This window comes from Ailuropoda melanoleuca, chromosome 1, assembly GCF_002007445.2.
Source record: "Ailuropoda melanoleuca isolate Jingjing chromosome 1, ASM200744v2, whole genome shotgun sequence".
In the NCBI taxonomy this organism is placed as follows: Eukaryota; Metazoa; Chordata; class Mammalia; order Carnivora; family Ursidae; genus Ailuropoda; species Ailuropoda melanoleuca.
In genome coordinates, this window is record NC_048218.1 from 196,545,962 (window position 1) to 196,557,422 (window position 11,461).

Sequence of the window (11,461 nt, forward strand, 5' to 3'; positions counted from 1 at the left end):
ATTAAAGCGGCTGTCAGCTTGCCGGAGCCCCTGCCGAAGGCCTGAGGTTTTCGGCTTGGGATCCACGACCTGTGGCTGACACGCGGGGATCGTGGGCTGTACGATGCGTTCAGGAGAGCAGTGGGAGCACCTGAACACTTGCAAGTGCTGCTGCTTTACACAACTGCGTTTGGGGTTTGAGTTGGATTTTTCTGTGGGATCTTTTTCGGGCACAGTTCAAATTATAAGGGTGGAGGATGACAAATACTACAGTCTAAATTGAGAGCGGCAGTCACTGTAAAATATGAGATGGCAAAGATGTAACATGAAAAAAGAATATAAAATTCTCATTTAAAATGAAAATCATCACAATTTGGCTTACATTGGGTGGGTTAAATAAGGTTTATTACTAAAATTAATTTCACCAGTTACTTATTACTTCTTAAAATGTGGCTACTGGGAACGTGGTAAGAGCTATTGGCTGCCTCATACTTTTTAAGCATCTACTAGATGTCACAAATAGTGCCAACTATCTTTCAGAGATTATTTCCCAGGAGCTCTTTGAGAGGTAATGTCATTGTCACTGTTTTGATTATAGGGCAACTTAGGTTTATCGAGGTTAAGTTCAAAGTCACAGAAGAACTGATTGAAGAAGCTGTGATATTCATCCAAGGAGTCCAGTGACACTATTCCCCAGTCCACTGAGGATAGCACAAAGAAAATTAACTTTGACTTTTTATAAAAAGAGAAACCTCTTCATCATCCAAAATGAAGTCTCACCACGGCTTAGAACAAATGGTTCCTTACGTTATGAAATAATTGAATTAACCTCCTAAAAAATGAAAAAGAGAACTCATTATCATTGTTTGCGTATATTTTTCAGGAACAAGTTACTTCCAAAGTATGTGAGTCATCAGAACAAATATCACTTTATATGTATGTATATATATATTGTAAAGTGATATTTGTTCCGATATATATGCTTATGTATATATGTACACGTGTATATATATGTACCTCATAGCTTTAATCAAAAGATGAAGTGTTATATCAGCAAAGTTTTCCCCATTCCTTCACCTTTCTCTTTGTGTACTTCTGTTTCTTAGTCTCATTTTCTGCTTCAGGAAGGAAAAAAATCACACGTGCCTGCTTGTCCAGAAACCCTGGCAAGAAAAGAGTAAATATATTCCTTACTGGATCCCAGTTGGTGACCACTGGATAAGAATGGAACGCCTTAGAAAGACTAGGATGGAAACAATGCAAAGATTGAAATCTCTGAGCAAAAGTGACTCCATGAACTCTGAGGCTTACGTGGGCACGTACTGAAAGTGTGTTGGGTATTCCGGGGACAAGCCACTATACTGTACTTCTTTTTTTTTTTTTTTTTTTTTTTAAAGATTTTNATTTATTTATTTGACAGAGATAGAGACAGCTAGCGAGAGAGGGAACACAAGCAGGGGGAGTGGGAGAGGAAGAAGCAGGGTCATAGCGGAAGAGCCTGACGTGGGGCTCGATCCCAGAACGCCGGGATCACGCCCTGAGCTGAAGGCAGACGCTTAACCGCTCTGCCACCCAGGCGCCCCACTATACTGTACTTCTAACTCTGTTTTGTGAACTGGGACAAGACAAAGCAAATGAACGGGAGGCAAATGTCCACTGAGAAAATGATACTTTTTATGTTAACCATACAGTAGGTGTGGATGGAGTGAGGGTTTGTGACTATCATGTCGGGTTCATATTGACTAGTTAGACTGTGCTTTCACAATTACTGTGTCCACTTAACATCCGTGAATAGGATGAAACCCACTTAGTCTAAATTAATGGTTCTCAAGTAACAAAATTACATTTATGACTAATTTCTGGCCCCACACCATCTGATTCTGATTCAGTTATTCTGAGACAGGTCCTGATATTATTATTTTTGTTTGAATATTTGCTTGCTTTTGCTGTCTAGATAATCACAATGTGCAGCTAGATTTAAAGACCACAGGTTAAGACCAAAAAAAAAAAAAATACTAAGATTCCAAATAATTATTGAGGTGAAGGCTAATTCTCTATTGCTCAAAGACTTCGTTTATACGGCAGATTAAGCACATACATAGTGATCCCCATTATTCCTGAATTCTGTATTTGTGAATGTGCCTTCATGCTAAAATTTATAACCTCCAAACAAACACGAACAACTGTAGCACTTTCACGAGCAATCACAGACATGCTCACGCTCAGCGTGGTGAGAACTTTGCCCAATAGGCACATGCCCAGCTGAGGGTAAACAAGATAACTCGGCTGCCATGTTTGAGCTCTCATACTGTAAACAGCTCTCAAACTCTTAACAGTCTCTTTAGTGCCATGTTTTTCACATTTTTGTGCATTTTAAAAATTGTTTTTCATTTTTTAAAGATTTTATTTTAATTCCACTTAGTTAACCTACAGTGTTATATCAATCTCAGGTGTACAATGTAATGATTCAGCACTTCCGTACAACACCCGGTGCTCGTCACAGGGGCACTCCTTAATCCTCATCACCTGTTTTACCCATCCCCCCACCCTCGTCCCCTCTGTAACCATCAGTTCTGTATAAATAAGAGTCTATTTCTGGATTTCTCTCTCTCTCTCATTTTTTTTCCCCTTCTCTGCTTTGTTTCTTAATTTCCACATATGAGTGAAATCATAGGATATTTGTCTTTTTCTGATGGAGTTATTTCACTTAGCATTATACTCTCTAGATCCATCCATGGTGTTGCAGAAGGCAAGATTTCATTCTTTTTTATGGCCAAATAATATTCCTCTGTGTGTGTGTGCACGTGTGTGTGTGTGTCTGTACACCACCTCTTCTTTATCCACTCATCAATCCATGGACGCTTGGGTTGCTGCCATATCTGGGCTATTGTAAACAATGCTGCTATAAACATAAGGGTGCATGTATCCCTTTGAATTAGTGTTTTTTGTATTTTTGGGTAAATACCCAGTAGTGCAATCGCGGAATCATAGGGTAGTTCTATTTTTAACTTTTTGAGGAACCTCCATAATGTTTGCACAGAAGCTGCACCAGTTGACATTCCCACCAACAGTGCACGAGGGTTCCTTTTTCTCCACATCCTCTCCAACACATACGATTTGTTGTGTTGATTTTAACCATTCTGACAGGTGCGAGATGATACCTCATTGCAGTTTTGATCTGCATTTCCCTGATGATGAGTGACGTTGAGCATCTTTTCATGCATCTGTTGGCCATCTGAATGTCTTCTTTAGAGAAATGTCTGTTCATGTCTTCTGCCCATTTTTGAATTGACGTATTTGGTTTGGGGGTGTTGAGTTGTTTAAGTTCTTTATATATTTTGGATACCAACCCTTTATCAGCTGTGTCATTTATCAAATATCTTCTCCCATTCATAGGCTGCCTTTTAGTTTTGCTGATTGTTTCCTTTGCTGTGCAGAAGTTTTTTTATTTTGATGAAGTCCCAATAGTTTTTGCTTTTGTTTCCCTTGCCTCAGGAGACATGTCTAGAAAAATGGTGTTATAGCTAGTATCAGAGGAATTACTGCCTGTGCTCTGTTCTAGAATTTTTATGGTTTCAGGTCTCACATTTAGGGCTTTAATCCTCTTGAGTTTGTGTATGGTGTAAGAAAGTGATCCAGTTTCATTTTTTTGCATGTAGCTGTCCACTTTTCCCAGAACAATTTGTTGAAGAGATTATCCTTTTCCCATTGTATATTCTTGCCTCCTTTGTCAAAGATTAATTGGCCATATAATCATGGGTTTATTTCTGGGCGCTCTGTTCCATTGATCTATGTCTCTATTTTTGTGCCAGTACCATACTGTTTTGACTACAACGGCTTTGTAGTATATCTTGAAATCTAGGATTGTGATACCTCCAGTTTAATTCTCCTTTCTCAAGGTTACTTTGGCTATTCAGGGTCTTTTATGGTTCCACACAAATTGTAAGATTATTTGTTCTAGTTCTGTGAAAAATGCTGTTGGTACTTTGATTGGGATTGCATTAAATCTGTAGATTACTTTGGGTAGTATGGACATTTCAACAGTATTTGTTATCTCAATCCATGAGCATGAATTATCTTTCCATTTGTGTCAGCTTCATTTTTTTAATCATTTTTAATCGATTTATAGTTTTCAGAGCACAGGTCTTTCACTTTCTTGGCTAAGATTATTCCTAGGTACATTATTTTTTGGTGCAATTATAAATGGGATTGTTTTCTTAATTTCTCCTTCTGCTTCATTATTAGTATATAGAAATGGAATGGACTTCTGCATACTGATTTTGTATCCTGCAATTTTATTGAATTTATTTATCCGTTCTAGCACTTTTTTTGGTTGAGTCTTTGGGGTTTTCTATATGCAGTATCATATCATCTGCAAATAGTGAAAGTTTTACTTCTTCCTTACCAATTTGGATGCCTTTTATTTCTTTTTGTTGTCTGATTGCAGTAGCTAGGACTTCCAGTACTATGTTGAATGTAAGTGGTGAGAGTGGACATTGTCTTGTTCCTGACCTTAGAGGAAAAGTTCTGTTTCTCACCAATGACTATGATATTAGCTCTGGCTTTTCATATATGATCTTTATTATGTTAAGGTATGTTCTCTCTAACCGTACTTTGTTGAGGGATGGATGTTATAATTTGTCAGATGCTTTTTCCGCATCTATTGAGATTACCGTATGGTGGTGTTCTTTCTTTTGTTGATGCAGTGTACCACATTGGTTTGCACATATTGAGCCACACTTGCATTCCAGGAATAAATCCCACTTGATTATGGTGTATTTTTTAATATATTGTTGCACCCAGTTTGCTAATATTTTGTTAAGCATTTTTACGTCTGTGTAGAGATATTGGCTTATATTCTTTTTTTTTTCTTTTTTCTTGTATCTTTATCTGGTTTTGGTATCAGGGTAATGCCAGCCTCATAGAATAAATTTGGATGCTTTGGGAATAGTTTGAGAAGTATAGGTATTAATTCTTCTTTCTTTTTTTAAGTTTATTTAAGCAGTCTCCACATTCAACATGGGGTTCAAACCCATGACCCTGAGACCAAGAGTCACATGCTCTTTGGATGGAGCCAGCCAGGTGCCCCTATATTAATTCTTCTTTAAATATTTGGTAGAATTCACCTGTGAAGCTGTCTGGTCTGGACTTTTGTTTGTTAGGAGACTTTGATTACTGATTCAGTTTCCTTGCTGGTAAGCGGTCCATTCAAATTTTCTATTTCTTCCCGATTCAGTCTTGGGAGGTTCTATGTTGCTAGGAATTTATCCATTCCTCTAGGTTGTCCAAGTTATTGGCATATGATTTTTCATATTTTCATGTAATCCTTCGTATTTCTGTGGTGTTGGTTATTTCTTTTCTTTCTGATTGTTTTTTAGTTCTCTTTTTTTATTTGATGAATCTGGCTAAAAGTTTATCGATTTTGTTCATTCTTTCGAAGAATAAGCTGCTGGTTTCATTGTCCTATTGCTTTTTTTTAAGTTTTTATATCATTTATTTCTGCTCTCATCTTCATTATTTCCTTCCTTCTACTGATTTTGGATTTTATTTGTTGTTCTTTTTCTACCTCCTTTAGGTGTAAGGTTAGGTTGTTTGAGACTTTTCTTGCTTCTTGAGGTAGGCTGGTATTGCTCTAAATTTATTTCTTTGAACGACTTTTGTTGCATCCTAAAGATTTTGGACTGTTGTATTTTCATTTTCATCTGTCTGTAGATATTTTTCATTTCCTCTTTGATTTCTCGGTTGACCCAAGTAACATGTTGCTTAACCTCCATGTCTTCGTGTTCTTTCCAGATTTTTTCTTATGGTCACTTTCTAGTTTTATAAGTATTACGGTCAGAAAAGATGCATGGTATACATACAATCTTTTCGAATTTGTTGAGATTTGTTTTGTGACCTAGTATGTGATCTATTTTGGAGAATGCTCCATGTGCTCTAGAAAAGAATGTGTATTCTGTTTTAGGATGGAATGTTCTGAATATCTGTTAAATCCATCTGGTCCAATGTGTCATTCAAAGTCATTGTTTGCTTGTTGATTTTGTTTGACTTAACTATCCATGTAAGTGGGATGTTGAAGAACCCTACTATTACTGAATTACTATTGATTAGCCCCTTCATGTTTGTTATTAGCTGCTTTATGTATTTGGGTGCTCCCATGTGGATGCCTAAACATTTACAGTTGTTTCATCTTATAGTTGGATTGTTCCCTTTATGGTTATATGGTGTCCTTCTTTGTCTCTTGCTACAGTCTTTGTTTTAAAGTCTATTTTGTTCAATATAAATATTGCTACGTTGGCTTTTTTTTCCACCTCTATTTGCATAATAGATGCTATTACATCTCCTCATTTTCAATCTGCATGTGTCTTTATGTCTAAAATGAGTCTTGTAGGCAGCTTAGAGATGGGTCTTGCTTTTTTATTCATTCTGTCACCTTATGTATTTTGGGGCATTTGGTCCATTTACATTCAAAATAATTATTGATAGGTACTTATTGCCATTTTGTTTCTTGTTTTATGGTGGTTTTTGTGATTCTTCTCAGTTCCTTTCTTCTCTTAAAATTTGCTGGCTTCCTGTAGTGATACACTTGGATTTCTCTCTCTCTCTCTCTCTCTCTCTCTCTCTCTCTCTCTCTCTCTTTCTTTACATATCTATTACTGGTTTTTGATTTGTGGTTACCATTTGGTTTATATATAACAACTTATGCATATGGCAGTCTGTAGTAATTTGATAGTTTCATTCTAAAAGCACTACCTTTTTATTCCTCTCCTCTGACATTTTAGGTATACAGTGTCACGCTTTATATTCTTTTATTTTGTGAATCCCGTGACTGATTTTTATAAATATGCCCAATTTTACTGCTTTTGTGCTTCCTACTTTTCTTACTCCTGCTTAAGGTCTTTCCTTTCCACTTAAAGAGTCCCCTTTAACGTTTTTTTTTTGTATGGCTGGTTTAGTTGTGATGAATTTCTCTAACTTTTATTTGTCTGGGAAACTCTTTATCTCTCCCATTCTGAATGACAGCCTTGCTGGATAGAGAATTCTTGGTTCCAGTTTTTTTTTTTTTTTCTTTTTTTCTTTCAACACTTTGAATGTATCATGCCACTTTCTTCTGACCTGTAAAGCTTCTGCTGAAAAATCAGCTGATAGCCTTATGGGGTTTCCCTTGTATGTAACTGTCTTCTTTTCTCTTGCTGTTTTTAAAATTCTCTCTTTAAGGGGCACCTGGGTGGCTCAGTCGGTTAAGTGTCCAACTCTTGATTTTGGCTCAGGTCATGATCTCAGGTGTGAGATCAAACCCTGTATCAGGCTCCTCGCTCAGCAGGGAGTCTGCTTGAGATTCTCTTTTTCCCTCTCTGTGCTCCTCCCCCTGTTCATGCAGTCTCTCTCTCTCTAAAATAAATAAATCTTTAAAAAAATAAAAATAAAATTCTCTCTCCCTACTTTTAGCTAGTTTAAGTACTATGTGTCTTGGTGTGGATTTCCTTGGGTTGAATTTGTTAGGATTTCTCTGTGCCTTTTGGATCTGGATATCAGTTTCCTTCCCCAGATTTAGAACCTTTCAGCTATTATTTCTTTAAATAAATTTTCTGCCCTTTTTCCTTCTGAGATCCCTATAATGCAAATGTTATTACACTTGATGATGTCACTGAGTTCCCTTAATCTATTTTCATTTCTTATTATTCTTTCTTCTCTCGTGTGTTCAGCTTGATTACTTTGCATTACTCTGTCCTCCAGGTCCCTGATCCATCCTTCTGTTTAGTCTACTATCTATTCCCCCTCGTCTACTATTACCTGTATTTTCCCCTGTATTTTTAATTTCAGTTATTGAGTCCTCATCTCTGATTGGTTCTTTTTCATCTTTTCTGTTTCTTTGTTGAGGGTCTCACTGATGTCCTCCACTCTTTTCTCAAGTCCAGTGAGTATCTTCATGATCACTACTTTAAATTCTCTATCAGGCATATTGCTTATCTCCATTTTGCTTAGGTCTTTTGCTGTGACTTTGTCCTGTTCTTTCATTTTGGGACATATTCTTCTGTCTCCTCATATTATCTACCTCTCTCTGTCTGTTTTTTATGTGTTGGGAAAGTCAGCTATGTCTCCTGCTCTTAAAAGTAGTGGCTTTATGAAGAAGAGGTCCTGTAATGCCCTCCAGTGCAATGTCCATTGTTCACCAGGATCTGGCACTTCAAGGTGTCTCCTATGTGTGTCACGTGTACCCTACTGTTGTGGCTAAGCTGCTTTTGCTTTCAGTCCAGTCATCTGCTATAGCTCTCATTGCCTGTTGTGGGCTGAGTGTGGTCCCTGTGTTGTTAGTGGGCTAGTCTGAGGCTGCCTTGGGATTGATTTGGGTCAGACCAGGCATTTACCAGACCTGCAATAGTACCAAATTTCAGGGCACTCTCCTTGTGTTGGCCCCTGGGAGGCTTTTGTTGGTGGTAGTGCCTGCAATCAGAGGAGATGTCTGCCCCCAGCCTACTGTTGGGGCCACAGTGAGACCGGTGTGTGTGGTTATATTCCCCTATCCCAGGGCAGGAATCACTTTGGAGTTGTGCTGGCCCCTGTTGAGGTTGCTCGCACACTGTCATGCTTGTGGAACTGCATTGGATGGCCTACTGACAAGGCCGAGTTGGACGGGGCAGGTCCACAGAAGAGCACAGGGGTAGGGCATGTGGTGTTAGCAATGTTTTAGTGGGTCTGCTGTGGGGGAGACCAGGAGCCAAGGCCTAGCTGGAGGGAGTGGATCTGAGGAAGTGCATGGGGTGGGCACGTTGGTAGCTTGCTAGGTGGAGAGTGTTAGTGTTGTGCTGGTTCCCATCAGTGTCCATGTGTGTAGGCTGGGCGATGGGACATGGAAACGGCACTGAGCAGTTCTTTTGTTCTTGAAGAAGTCTCCCAATGGTCCCTGCCCCTCCAGAACATGCTCTGAGAGTAGTGAACAAATCTCCCATGTATACCGTAGGTGTTTTTCAAACTGCTTTTATGCTGTATTTCAGTGGGGCTGTTACGCAGTTTCTTTAAGCACAGGGATTCAGTTTCCTCTTGCCCTCCAGCTGTCCCAGAGCTGAACCCACCGATTTTAAAGTTCCAGACATACAGCCCCGCTGATTGTGAGAACTTAAGTTAAACCCCTTTGGTTTCAAAGTCAGATGTTATGGGCATTTGTCTTCTTAGTGTGGGCCCCCTGTGCCTGGTGCATCTGGTGTGAGGTTGGCTCCTTTCCCCCTTCTCCATGCCCAAGACAGCCCTCACTCCCAGTCCTGTGGGTCCCTTTGGCTCCCAACTTCATCTCTGTCCTTCCTACCCTCATTGATGTGGACTGTTCTCTATATTTAGCAGTGGAGAGTCATTCTGCCACTCTTGGAATAATTATTTGGGTTATTTACACTGATGTGCATGTTATCTAGGATCATCTGTAGGCCAAGACGAGCCCAGGATCCTCCTACTCTGCCATCCTTCCCAGAAGTCAAATATAAAATAATTAAAAAAATTTTTTTCTGGACATTATGCATATTATGACTGGATTCTGTTACAGTTTCCAATGCGATTTTTGTTTTGTTCTAACTTTAAAGCTAATCATCTTGCTTGGACTTAAACTGCCAACTCTTGGGTGGCATCTGACCTTTAATATTTTTTTTAAAGATTTTATGTATTGGGGGGAGGGGGGGGCAGGATGGAAGGACCAGCAGACCCTGCACTGACTGCAGAGCCTGACGTGGGGCTTGATCTCAGGACCCTGAAATCACGACCTGAGCCAAAAACAAGAGTCAGATGCTCAACCGACTGAGCCACCCAGGTGCCCCTATGTCTGACATTTCGATACAGTTCTTTGAGTGTGTGTGTGTGTGTGTGTGTGGTGATGTTTTGAGTCTACCTGATACATACATGGTTCAAGTTTTAGCCAGAGATTTGGACAGAGATTTACATAAAGCTTGAGATTCCATTTCTCTGGTTCTCTCCTGTCTAGGTTTTCTCCCTCATTATCCATTGGCTATGGTTTCTCAAAACTCTATAGACAAAATGAATGTGGATTTTCTAGCAGAGGTTTTGCCATTCTGCATGGTGAAGACTTGACCTGCCCTAAGGCTGAAAACTATAATCAGTGAAAAATTTATCCAGTGCCTTTTTCTTCTTTCATGTGTTGATACCCCTTCCAGATCGATCTCCATGCTTATGTTCACTCTCAAGAGCCTTCAAATAATCATGTTTTGTGCTTTGACCAAGCCTTACAATTGTTGCCTAATGAAGGGCTGGTCCCATGCAAAGTTATTCAGCCAGGATGCAAGTGGATTTTCTCCCACATATTCATTACTTGTTTTGTAACTTTGTGCTTTCTCCCCCTTTACAGTTTGATTATTTGTTAGTGTTTTGTTTATGTTACTTTTCCCCCTTGTAGGATTTTTTTATTAACTTGATGTAAAGTTTTTCTGTTCTCTATTCATTTTTTAATCTTTAATTTTTCCTTCCTTGTGCTTTCTTTTTATCTTACTGTTCTTTTATAGTTTTTATATTAATGATTTAATTTTGTTATTTTTTAGTTTTTATATTTAATTATTTTTAACTTTTACTTTCTGCTATAACTTTTACTTACTGCTACAACTCTTTAGCACTTCACGTTTCCTTTTGATTATTGTTTTAAAAGTATCCCCTAGATCCTGATAGGTTCATTGATCTGATTTCCATTACTACTATTTTTTTAATTGTTAACATCTTCATTCAAGAGTCGTTTAATAAAAAATTTTTGAATTTCCAGATTGTATTTGGCCTCAAGAGAAATGTGTGCAAGATTTAGAAGGTGGAAATGAAGCGGCCATTTTTATGCTCAAATGGTAAGTGAGGAACTGAAGGTCATATGGCACACATGTGCCATCCCTCATCTGCTCATTCAGCTGTTGGTATGGCCAGCATCTAACCCAGCTCCTCCAGCTCCCATCAGATCTTCTGGTTTGGTTTCTCAAACCCTGGTGAAGGTGCCTGTGCTGCTTTACCATAAAAGGTACCATCTTTTCCTGCAGATCTCCAGCATCATTGAGGTAGGTCAGAGACAGACTCTGGTTCCAGTTTGTCTTTATGGATTCTGGCGCATTTCCACAAGTTACAGGTTTCTCTGTTCTCCCTGTTTCATAAAGATGTCAAGCCCAATCCAGCCTCAGAGGTAACAGTTTGCATAGATTTGTCCACAGATCCCACAGTTGGGCATGGTCTATTATTTATAGTAAATCACTAGGTCCTGTATTACTCATAAGGATAGCTTTTCTGATCAAACCCTGATTTCAAAAATTGGTACAGGAAGTGGCTCCAGAGGAACAAGAACCTTGAAGAGGGGTTCTCTGAATTGATTCTGTTAAGTGTATCTATTATTTTGTTGTTGTTGTTCTGATTAGGCTGAAAATCATTAATGACCCTCTTTCCAGTGGTAAAGGAGACTTTGATGGTTCACGATATACATCAGCAAAATAGTTACTTATCACCTGTAGATATCTGT